Source organism: Cherax quadricarinatus, chromosome 38, assembly GCF_038502225.1.
Source record: "Cherax quadricarinatus isolate ZL_2023a chromosome 38, ASM3850222v1, whole genome shotgun sequence".
Taxonomy (NCBI): Eukaryota; Metazoa; Arthropoda; class Malacostraca; order Decapoda; family Parastacidae; genus Cherax; species Cherax quadricarinatus.
The window spans coordinates 24,483,603-24,496,338 of NC_091329.1; the positions used below are offsets into that span (position 1 = coordinate 24,483,603).

At 43.5% G+C, this 12,736-nt stretch overlaps 1 protein-coding gene across 6 annotated transcripts in view; it reads right to left on the bottom strand.

Moving 5' to 3' along the window:
* LOC128692826 (phosphatidylinositol 4-kinase beta fwd) overlaps nucleotides 1-12,736 on the bottom strand; it is a 652,994-nt gene that overhangs the window by 51,764 nt on the left and 588,494 nt on the right. The window lies entirely within an intron of this gene.

The window sequence follows — 12,736 nt, forward strand, 5'->3', positions numbered from 1 at the left end:
AAAAATTAAATGGTAGAGAATCTTTTTCTGAAGGTAATAAAACAAGAAGTATGAAATTTGATGGAAAGTTAAAGAAATTATGCTCTCGCAAATTTTGCTGTGTCTAATATTTTCGCATCAGCAATTTTGCCGACTTTGACTCATACTTTAGGCCAATTACATTATTCAAGTCAACCAAATTCTTAGCTATTTTGCTAGTATTACTTCTATTTTATCGATTGAGCACATGAAATCACCCAATCAACTATTTCAACTACCCAATAAATTGATTGGAAATCAATAATTTGGACAATTTCACACAAAGTTCAAAATATTCCGATTTCAAAATAGGGCCCCTCAAGGAAGGTTCCTTGATGTTGGTGAGGGGCTCTTGATTTAGGGAATTGGAACTGTACTCCAGTTCCCTGAATTAAGCCTGAATGCCTTCCACATCCCCCCCCCCCCCGGGCGCTGTATAATCCTCCGGGTTTAGCGCTTCCCCTTTGATTATAATAATAATAATAATTCAAAATAGGGTCTAAAATAAACAATGTAGGCATTCCTGGCACTAAAATAACATTTCCTCTGTGTGTTAGTTATGTTTCCAGTTTTTTCAAATGAATTCCACTTTGATTTTTTATTCACAAAATGAATTTTTATTCACACAAAAATGTTTATGAAAAGGTTGTCACGTTGTAGAAGGCAGAGTTCAATGATAAGGCTTCGGAGGCTTCTTTCTTTATTTGCACTATCTGGGTACACAGGCAGTGTGTTTGTGCCTATGGCCCCAAAGGGCCATGCCCGCGAGGAAGAGAGGCATAGGCCTTGTTGACTCCAGGATGCCTGGACACTGAGTGAGAGAGAGGCAGGGTGATGCCATTTCAAGTGGCATGCCCACCAGGCTTGCCCTCTGGGGGAAGCTATGGGAACCAAGCATGTAGGCTTACTGGCTACAAAAAAAATAGATTTACTGTGATGCAATATTGTAATAATTGTATAAATAATATCAGCGCATTCGTGAATGCACATTAGACCCATCAGCTTATGTGTATTGGACATATGACTTTTTTTGTTTACTCTTGAACATCGGCAAAAATCGAACATTTCTGTTACTCTGAGCTCAGTTTCAAGCTATTTTAGTACTAAAACCAATCAAAATCATCTCTATTTCTGTAATATATCTTCCATTCTATCAAAAGAGACCAAGAAACCACAAATACAACTGTAAAAAACATAGGAAAATACACCGCAAAATCAGTTTTAATAAAAAAACACGATCTTTTTTTCTCACTGTGCACTGCATGCTGCAGGATTTTTTTATATGGTGTACACTTACCACATAGATGCATTCTCTCATATCTAGGCCCACATTTACTGCTCACAGCTTATCTGAGTGAGCTGAGCTAATGGCATATAACTATAGCTTGGACCCTGACTTCAAAGCTGTAGAACTACAGGACAGACCCTCAAAGGGTTAACCTACCCAGGTGATGGAAGTGACCATCTTGAATTACTTATGATGCATGACTTTGTGAACACCATCTTACAACTTACAATATAAGAAGTTATGATTTGACTGCAGTAGATATATTGAGGAGGGTAGAATAGCCTCACTCTTTCATCTCAGTACAATATATGAGACAATACAGTGTAATAAGCCTAGTACTGTATATGTACAAGGGTTTAAGCTCAATTTTGAAATTATAAATATTTTTAGCATCACTTTCAGTTTTGAAGAAAAAAAAAAAAAGCTATATGTACTGCAGGTACTCAAGGAACTAAAACAACTGACATTCCAAAATGGTTAAATGATTATAACTCACAAACTCTCACACACACACACACACACACACACACACACACACACATGCTCTCACACACAAATGCACACACACACTCACAAACACATACACAAACACACACACATGCATGCACACACACACACACACATGCTCACACACACACACACACACACACACACACACACACACACACACACACACACACACACACACACACACACACACACACTCAATCACACTTTCAGTCACACACTCACACTCTCACAGTGACAAGGCAGGGCCAGCTGTGACTTGACCCCTGCAACCACAACTGGGCGAGTACACACACTGAGCGTGCATTGTGTGCGGGGGCTGAGTGAGCCAAGAAAGATGATCCTCCTCTTCATCCATCCATCCATCCCTTCCTCCTCCTCCTCCTCTGCATCTTCCTCATCTCTTTCTCCTTCCTTCCTCCTCCTCATCCCTCCTTCCTCCCTCTTCCTCTTTGTTCCTCCTTTTTCCTCCCACCTTCCTCCTCCAGTAGTTGGATGGTTTTAACTAGAGGTGTGTGGATGTAGTGCTAAGTGAGTCAAGAAAGGCTTCCTCCTCCTCCAATAACTAAGCCAGCATTTCAAAACACTATATGCAAAAATATGATAAAGAAAAAACAAATTATTAAAAAAGTGCAGTTGTATTTCTTTAGGTCTCTCTAATTATATTATATTCATAAGAATGGTGAATCAGAAAGATTATTATTATAATCAAAAAGAAGCGCTAAGCCACAAGGACTATACAGCGCTGCAGGGCAGGAAGGAAGCGAGGGCATCAGGTGGCAAAAGGGAGATGGATGAGCAACAGGTTATGGATAACAGCGGGGCAGTGGATGGTGAAAGGGTAAAGGGCAGCAAGAGACTGAACCAGAAAGGGCTGAGGGGAGTGTGAAAAGTATCATCAGAGTTTGTGGAGTAAATCAGTCGTTGTCAAGAAGTCAATGAGAGAGTCAGGATTAAAGGAGGGTCCATCAGCAAGAAGGGAAGGTAAAGAGAGAGTAGGAGAACGAAGACGACGTTGGAGGTAAATTCTGCGTGCTCGTTGATAGAGAGGGCAGTCTAACAGAATGTGGCTAATCGATACTGGAACTTGACACTGCTCACAGAGAGGAACAGGGTGCCTCTCCATGAGATACCCATGAGTAAGACGAGTGTGGCCAATGCGAAGGCGGGAGAGAGTGGTCTCCCAACCTCGGCACTGATGACAAGAAGACGGCCAGTAACCTATGCTCGGTTTAATAGAATGAAGTTTGTTACCGAGCAGAGTTGACCAACGTTGTTGCCAACGGGTGCGAAGGTGGGTAGCTATTGCAGCAAAATAGTCTAGAAATGGAACACCTCGATAGGAAATTGGTAGGTCATATACTGCTGACCGCGCAGCAGTGTCTGCCTGTTCATTGCCCTGTACGTCGACATGACCAGGGACCCAACAAAAAACAATATCTTTATGTTTGGTAGAGATACGGCGTAGCCAAAGTTGGATACGGAGAACTAGGGGATGAGATGTATCAAATTTTCGTATAGCCTGTAGAGCACTAAGGGAGTCTGAGACTACTACAAATGATGACACAGGCATAGATGCGATACGAATAAGTGCTGCAAGAATGGCATACAGTTCAGCAGTAAAAATGCTAGCTGAAGATAGTAAATGCCCTCGTACGACGCTGTCCGGAAACACTGCTGCGAATCCGACGCCGTCTGAAGACTTAGAGCCATCTGTGTACACAGCGGTGGCATGAGAATGAGAGTGGAAGTGATCAAGAAAAAGAGAGCGGGAAGCCACCGTAGGCAGTTGAGCTTTCGAGCAAGGGAGTGAGAAAGAACAGACCCGAACAGCTGGAACTTCCCAGGGGGGTAGGGAAAAGTGAGATGCTACATGAACATATAAAGGTGGTAACTGAAGGGAAGACAAGAGTGAAAGTAGGCGAAGAGAAAAGGGACGGAGCAAACAGGGGCGGCGAACGAATAAAGAATGTCTACTAATATCGGTGACCATTCTATAAATGGAAGGATTGTGTAGATCGTGAGAGCGTACATAGTAACGAAGGCAATGGGCATCACGGCGATCAGACAAGGATGGAACATTTGCTTCTGTATAGAGGCTCTCAACAGGGGAAGAGCGAAAAGCACCAAGGCACAAACGTAAGCCTTGGTGATGGATAGAGTTAAGGCTAGAGAGAGTAGCAGGAGAGGCCGCGGAATAAATCTGGTCACCATAATCGAGTTTCGATAAAACGAGGGCTGAATGTAGGCGAAGCAGAGTTCGACGATCAGCTCCCCAGGAAAGATGAGCAAGGGTTTTAAGAAGGTTTAGCCGGCTGTGACAAGTTGCCTTCAGAGAGGTAATGTGAGGTTTCCAGGTTAACCGACGGTCAAAGAGAAGGCCTAGAAACCTGACTGTATCACGTTCGGGGATACGGGAGCCATAGAGATACAAAGGATGATCGGAGATAACAGAGCGTCTAGTGAAAGTAATTTGGTGAGTTTTGGTACTTGAAAATTTAAACCCATGTGTGGTGGCCCAAGTGGAAACACGGTCGACCGCATGCTGGAGAGAAACTGCAATAAGGTGACAGTCAGCGCCTGCACAAGCAATAGCGAAGTCATCAACATAGAGTGATGACCAAATATTGGGTGGAAGAACAGAGGCCAAATCATTTATAGCAAGGAGAAAAAGTGTTGTGCTTAGAACACATCCCTGAGGGACACCTTCAGCTTGGACGAAGTCCGGGGAAAGAACATTATTGACTCGAACACGGAAATGTCTGTCAGTTAAAAAGTTCTTAAGGAAGGATGGTAGATTGCCTCGGAGGCCTAAGGAATGGGCCTGGGCCAAAATATTATACCTCCAAGTTGTGTCATATGCCTTCTCAAGGTCAAAAAATATGGCAATAACTGAGTGATTATTCGCAAAGGCATTACGAACATACGTATCCAAGCGTAGTAAGGGGTCTATGGTAGAACGACCCTTACGAAAGCCATATTGACTAGCGGAGAGACTGTTGTGAGTCTCTAAATACCACATTAAACGTCGATTTACGAGGCGTTCCATCACTTTGCAAACTGCACTTGTAAGAGCGATGGGGCGATAGTGGGAGGCATCATGTCCTGTAGTACCCGGTTTGCGGAAAGGGAGAACAATGGCAGATTTCCACAGCTGGGGAAGAACTCCTTGTGCCCAAATAAGATTGAAGAGGTGTAAGAGGACTACAAGGGCTGACCGATGTAAATGTTGTAACATACGAATATGAATGTCATCAGGCCCAGCTGCCGATGATCGGCAAGCTGAGAGCGTTGCCTCCAGTTCTTGAAGTGTAAAAGGCACATTATACTGTTCTTCTCCGAGAGAAGAAAAGTCCAAGGGTACTAACTCTCTGGCAGACTTTGAGGAAAGAAACGAGGGGCATAGATGGAGCCCTCGGGAAATACGGACCAGATGTGTGCCAAGTTCAATGGCAACGGCGAGAGGGTTTGCTATATCAACACCAGTGACCCGTAGAACAGGAGCCGGGTCAGGAGAGTATTTACCACTCAATTTCCTCACTTTTTTCCAGACTGCACTCATAGAAGAAGCAGAGGTGATGGTGGAAACATAGTCTCGCCAACAAGTGCGTTTAGCTTCACGGATGACACGGCGAGCGATCGCACGCTTCTGCTTAAAATCAACAAGTCTCTCAGCGGTTCTATTGTACCGGTACCTGCCCCATGCAGCACGTTTCAAACGTACTGCACGAGCACAAGCAGGAGACCACCAAGGCACGCACTTCTGAGAATGCCTGCCTGAGGTGTGGGGTATAGAATGAGAAGCTGCGGTATAAACTGATGTCGAGAAGATGTGTAGGAGCTCATCAATGGAGGATGAAGAAGGAACCTCACTAAAAGCAGTGAGGTGTGAGTAAAGATCCCAATTTGCCCGATCAAATTGCCAGCGAGGGCTACGGGAAGGTGGTGAATAGGAAGGAGAAGTAAGAATGATCGGAAAATGATCGCTGTCATGTAAGTCTGGTAGAACAGACCAGGTGAAGTCTAGTGCTGTGGAGGAAGAGCAGACTGATAGATCGATGCAAGAGAGAGTATGAGTACGAGGATCAAAATGGGTGGGAGTACCCGTATTTAAAACATGGAGGGGGTGAGAGGCAAGAAAAGCCTCCAACTGAATGCCACGTGAGTCACAATGAGACCCCCCCCAGAGGAAATGGTGGGCATTAAAATCACCAAGTAACAGAAGTGGTGGTGGTAAGGATGAAACAAGAAAGGCAAAGTCTGGGATAGAAAATGCTCGAGAAGGAGAGAGATATAAAGAACATATTGTAAACCACTTATTCAAGTGGATACGGGCTGCAGTGTAATGCAGCGAGGTATGGACAAATAGTTGACAGTACGGAATATCATTGCGTAGAAGAAGGGCACTTTCATTAAAGGTCCCATCTGAGAAAGGATCCGAAGAATACAATAAATTATAGCCTGAGATAGGTTGGAAAACAGCCGAGTGTAATTTTGGTTCTTGTAAGCAAGCACCAACAGGGGAAAACCTGGAAAGCAACATCTGAAGCTCACCCCGATTACCCCTGAGGCCGCGGATATTCCACTGTAAATAGGCCATGATTGGCGATGAAGAAAATATCAGGAATCTGTAGGTAAAGGCACCTACGGACTAGAGGGGTTAGAAAAGTCAACGTGTGGTGGCATTGGAAGATGTTCAAGTAGCGAAGGAACGGAGCGTTGCGAAGAATGGGGTTGTGAAGATGGAGGAGAGGGAAGAGAAGGAACAGGAAGTGAATCAGTGTCCATTGAAGGTTTAGTCTCTGCAATATATTCTGAAATGGCTTCAAGTGTTTCTGAATTCAAAGATGTATGGGAAACCATATTGGAGATAGGAGGAGGAGGGTGAGTAAAGATTGGGACAGTAATGGACTGTACCAAAGTAGAGGGGGAGGGAAAAGTGTAAGGGACTGGAGATGAAGTGTGGGGGGGGACAGAAGAGGTAGAAACCTGGGAGGTGACAGAAGAGGGAGAAACTTGGGAGGGGACGGGGGTGGAAGGCATAGTACGAGGAGGAGGGTGAATCTCCACACTTGTAATAGAGCCAGAGAGAGGGGAAGAACTAGGTACAGAGACTGGAAAGGTAACGTGTGGAGGTGGAAGAAGGGAAGGAAGGGGCAAAGAAGATTTGAGCAATGTGGATTTTTTGGACTTCTGAGTAGAGGGGCGATTGGTATTAGGTGTCGTACGAGGTCTTGTCGATACTGGGGCTTGTGAGGAAGGACGCGAAGATGTGAGAACAGACTGAGTTGTAGTCGGGACGTCAGAGCCAAGGACAGCAAAAGGATTAGATGCCGTAATGGCTATGGGAGGGGTAACAACAGAGGAGGCTGCAGAAGATGGGACCCCAGAAGTGGGGGGATGTTTGGAAACACGAGAATAAGAAACACGGGGTAGTCTCCCTTGGAGGCGGAGATGAGTAACTGCCATAGCATAAGGGAGACCTTCTGCCTCTTTGAGGCAACGGATTTCACGTTCATTTAAGTAGACCTGGCAACGGCGGGAGTACGAAGGGTGAGCTTCATTACAATTAAGGCAAGATGGAGGTTGACTGCAAGATGTATTAGAATGGTTGTCGGCACCACAGACTGGGCATTCGGCCATAGATCTGCAATATTTCGCTGGGTGACCAAAACGCCAGCAATTTCTACATTGTTGCGGTGTAGGTATCACCTTTCGAACTTGTAACCGATGTCCCGCGACATATACAGAGGACGGGAGTTCTCGGCTGTCAAAAGTTAAACGAGCCACATTGCAAGGGTAACGTCTCCGCCCCCGGGCAGGAAGGACATAAGTGTCTACTTTGAGGATTGGGAGATCCTGGAGTTCCAGCTGTTCAAAAATGTCATTGCCACATGACTGGAAATTCTGTTGGACTATGGTATGGGGCAGAATGACAGTACCACTACAAGAATTGAGAGAAAGATGTTTTTCAATAGTGATAGGAGTAGTATCGATATTCGAAAGGAGAGAAAGATCATGAGCTTGGGTAGCATTCTGGACAGTGACGATGCGCGTACCGCTCTAGAGAGCGTGAAATGAAATATCTCTGCCAACATGACGCAGGAGCGCTTTGGCAATACTATGGTCAGAAAGGTAGGCAGAAGAAGAAGTTGGTCTTAAAGTAAAGAATTTAGTCCATTGTGTGGTCCGAAACTGAGCGTGGAGAGGGAGTGCTTGACGTGTCGGTCGTTTCCGAGTAGAATGGGAAGGTAACGACGGAGCATCATCAGGAGATTGACGTTGGCGTTTAGGAGTAGGACCGGAGTTGGTCCGGCATGAAATGGGTGGGCGATTCGAAAATTGCCGTACCGTAGAGGGAGAAGCCGGAAGCATAGTCAAAGGAGAGCGGAGTTCAGACAAATCGAAGGAGTCAGTCGAAGCCCCGGTACCTGAAGCGGGTGAGGAAACAGCACCAGCAAGAGGTACAGGGGCATCAGGAGTGTCCGAAGAGTGGTCTAAACACAAGGCAGGGTCAGAATGGGGTGCGGTATCAAGAAGGGGCCCGGGGGTAGTGGTTTCATGGACTAGGGCTGCCATGGTTAGGTTACTCCTTTGCTTTTTGTTTTTAAGAAAAAAAAAGAAAGAAGAAAAGAAAATAAAAACAAAAAAAAGAATAAAAAAAGGGGGGAGCGGGGAGGAATAGTTCCCAGGAGGAATGAAAGGGCCGGAAATCTCCCTCCGCGCCCAAGAGGACTCGACACCGCTAGTAGCGCAGATGCAGCATGGAACCCGTGCCATACCCTACCCTTCATGCCAGTAAACCAGCAATCCGGGATAGCAACCTCACATCTGCCGAGCTACCTCGGTGGACAAAAGAGAGGGCGGCCGGATATCCGCCACAAAGCATACCTCCTTCAGCCACCACCCCCGGAATCCGAAAGGTGGCTTCCAGAGATACACCCGTCGCCCAAAAGACACCCAAAGCTACTCCGGGATACCGGAGAGGGATCGGGACATCCCTAGGCAATCCAGATTCCACGGCAAACTACGCCACCGCCAAGAAACCTCAACGGAATGGGATCGACCCCGGTGTCCTTTCCCCTACCTAGGAACTAGCACGCCTGTGGGAGAAATCACGAAGGCTAAAAAGAGGAAGGGCAAAAGGGAGGGGTGAGGAGGAGGAGGAGGAATGGAAAAAGGGGAGGATGGGGAGGATGGGATAGGGGAGGGGAGAATGGGGGGTAATTAGGTTCGGTCTGAGGAAGAAGACCGACAGGGCTAATTCCTCAGACCAAGAGCCTCTTCACCACGCCAAGGAGCCCCCCTTGAAGAGGGAATCAGAAAGAGCAGTTTAAGGTATTGAAAACTGTTCAAGACCACCTGTCATTAGTACTGACATTCATGACATACAATGTCCACAAAAGAAGAGAGACTTGGGTGCTGGGAAATCCACTGAAACATTGTTATTATTTTTATTACGATATAAACCAAGAGCTAAACTCGCAATGAAACACATTATGAATAAAATAATATGATTCTCTTACAATTTAGGCCCATGCAGTGTGCACTAAGGTAAAAGAAAAAGCTCGGCGAGGAGAGTACACACTGCACCAGCTACAAGGCACCTTATTGTCTTTATTAAACTCTTATAAGTTGGCTCACTGAGAACATTTCAGTAACTTTAGAGTTTTTGTATGCACATGTTTGGTCTATAAAAATAGTGCCAGTGTCAGTCATATTCCGCTATATATTTGGGAGGTTAAATTCTTCATGAAAGAATTTTTTTTGAGCAGGATACCGAATGTAGTGTAGGCAAGTCTCAATATTCCTCCTCTGTTACTCAAAATACTTTATCTAAAAGGATAACTGCCAAGTTTTTCTCTAATTTTATTCATCTTCCTAAATTCCATATTATATGATTGTAACACTTTATGCACACATGAGTGTTTCACACAAACCTGTACTCCTTCATTCTGGCATAGACTTTTGCTGTCCAAGAATTCTCTCATGTGATCTTCCATAAAAGTTCTTAGAAGGTAAATTTGTTCCTGGAAGGAAGCCATTTATGAAAGGAACTTCATTTATTTCTCCATGGGGAAGTGGAACAGAATTCTTCCTCCGTAAGCTATGCGTGTTGTAAGAGGCGACTAAAATGCCGGGAGCAAGGGGCTAGTAACCCCTTCTCCTGTATAAATTACTAAATTTAAAAAGAGAAACTTTCGTTTTTCTTTTTGGACCACCCTGCCTCGGTGGGATACGGCCGGTTTGTTGAAAAAAAAAAAATATTTATTATATTTATTTTTACTTATTAAATGTTTGCAAAGAGAAGGAAATTTTTCTACTTCAGTTGTTTTGGATGGTAATTTTGCTGAGCAAGTCCAGTACTACATGTGTAATTTAGTGGACGAGTGCAATATTGCTTCAACTCATGAAAGTTGCTCGAGCTCCATCCAGTACAGCCACATGTCTGATGTTTAGCTTAGTACAGTATTTGTCTTCCACCAAGTATAGGTGGCAATCATAGTGTTGGGAGATGAAGTAATAATTGTGGTATGTGCATGACATGTTTTGTTTCCCTAATGTCTTATAGTCTTGCTGTCCCACAAGCAGGTTTTCCATGTTTTTGTTTAGTGGTCCAAAGCTATTTCTTTCATTAGTATTTGTTAACATCTACATCTAAAAACATTATGCCATTAAATTATGTGTGTACAGTAATAGTACAAAACTATTTATTTTGTATAAAAGTTTGCAATGCGCAATGCTTTTTTGCCTCTCACACGACGAAACAGGATTTCTAAGTAGGTTGAAATGGCAAAAGTCAACCAGTGGAAATAAAGACACTGGTAGCAGAGAATCCTTTTAATAAAATGTTCCACCCAAAGCTGAGCTTTATAAAGTACACAACAACAAGCAAATACATTGTCATATAAGGCAAACAAGCACCATGAGGTCAGACTGAGAAAAAAAACACATCACATGTAAGAGGTCACACACGAGGTCATAAACCGAGAGATCACATCTGGCGAGGTCAGGTACTGGAGGAGTATGGGGTGGGGGTCAGGTAACAAGTTTATAATGTTTATTATGTGAATCATGGACAATGTGGGAAATAGGTGGAGCCAACATGTTCTTCTCAATGCTTATGGGGAGGAGCATCACTGCCAGTTCCAAATTCTGCATTTGGGCCTGATGTTCTCGCAGTGTAAGAACTGTGCTCTTACCCAGTCCATAACATGAGAATGAAGGTTGCAATGAACTATGCATGTGTGGTTGGTTTTATCCCTCCAGCAGGAATATAAATGTTTTTGAAGGGATGTCTAAAAGTCTCTGCTGGTCTCCTTGACATACTACTTACAGCAAATACCACAGTATGCTGTATACTCCTGCTGTGCAAATTGGGTTTGGGGCTTCTGGTGATCTCTGATAGGTTTGGTAGTAAGGAGTGCTCAATCTGTGTTGATTTCTTGGAAATTCAGAGCATTGATGATAGAAGTCCTTAACTCTCTTCGTTTTCTATATTTTCTTTGCATTCCCTGTCTTCTACCTAGATGGAGTCTGTCCTATGTTTTTTTTTTCCTGCTAGGATTCAGTCCTACCCTCATGGGTCATTAGCTCTCCTGCAGTGCTTCTCTTGTTTTTCTTGCTTTTATATTACTTCCACTATTACTTCTACTCCTACCATCTCTATCATCCTTTTACCTCTTTTTTCACTACCACTACTACCTTCTTATTGCCACCTTTATCACTCTCATACTACTTTTGCTACTACTACCCCCACCACTACTACTACTCTAACACTACTCCCATCCCCACCATCCCCCTCTCATATATAATCTGGCTCTCTTTCCTTCGTGCTTCTGCATGACTAGTTAATGGTCCAAATCAAACCGAAACAATGTCATAAGTTTTAGTCATATATGTGTAGGTTATTTGTGCAATGTTCCAGTCACAGTATTGTGCCTTTTTATTCTTTATACAGGTACTTTTATTCATGGAAAGCTAAATAAGATGGTAGTATATAAAACAAATGAAATAGTAAATGCTCAGAACTCTGGCCTTATGTTGGATTAAGTTATCAAAATAACCAGTAAATACACTAAGCCAAAATGAAAGATTTTCTAATTGCAATATTAAATAATGCAGTCTACTTTTAAAATAGTTAAGAAACCATGGAACAGGTGGGGCCTGAACCCATGGGAACTATCTTATTATGATTTCGCGAGTCAACTAGTTAAGATTATTCCATATCACTGGTGACCGAGTCTCTTATTTCAATTAGTGATGCTTCATATTTACCTCTTAAGTCAGCTGTCATTTGAGAAAGTATTGTTGGCTAAGTGCATGCCATGGAACACCCAACAATTGCCTGTCCTCACTAGAATAATAAGCTCCATGCCTATATACAATTTATAGATACAGGAGTAATAAAAAGAACAAGTCAATTCATTGTTTAGTGTATTTCTTGTGATGCAGGACCTTGGTCAAGCCAGCAGTGAGCAATGAGGTTGGATCACTGTAGGCTCAATGGAGTTCATGTGTTGAAATATTTACTAGACCTCTTTGGAACTGCAGTGTACAATATATTATGTATACTCAACAGAGATTTTAATGTTTTATTTTTACGTCACTTTGTAAAAAGCTTGCTCCTATAGGGGTTTCATAGCTGTCTAGCATCCCACGTCATCAGCAGAGTGGACGTATTACAAACTTACCCATGTTTAGTCTCTCAGGGTCCATTATAAGCGGACAAAAAAAATACCTAATTTTTTTTACCTCTCAAACTGCTTCTTAATTACTTGTACAATTATGTGAATCTATAGACACATTCACAATTAACTGAGTTAGTAGGGGTGAATTATCACTCTTGATCTAGCCACTTAACATTACAAAGTCATACTGAACCTGTGGAGCCATTTATGAAGTCTATCTTCCCTGGATCAC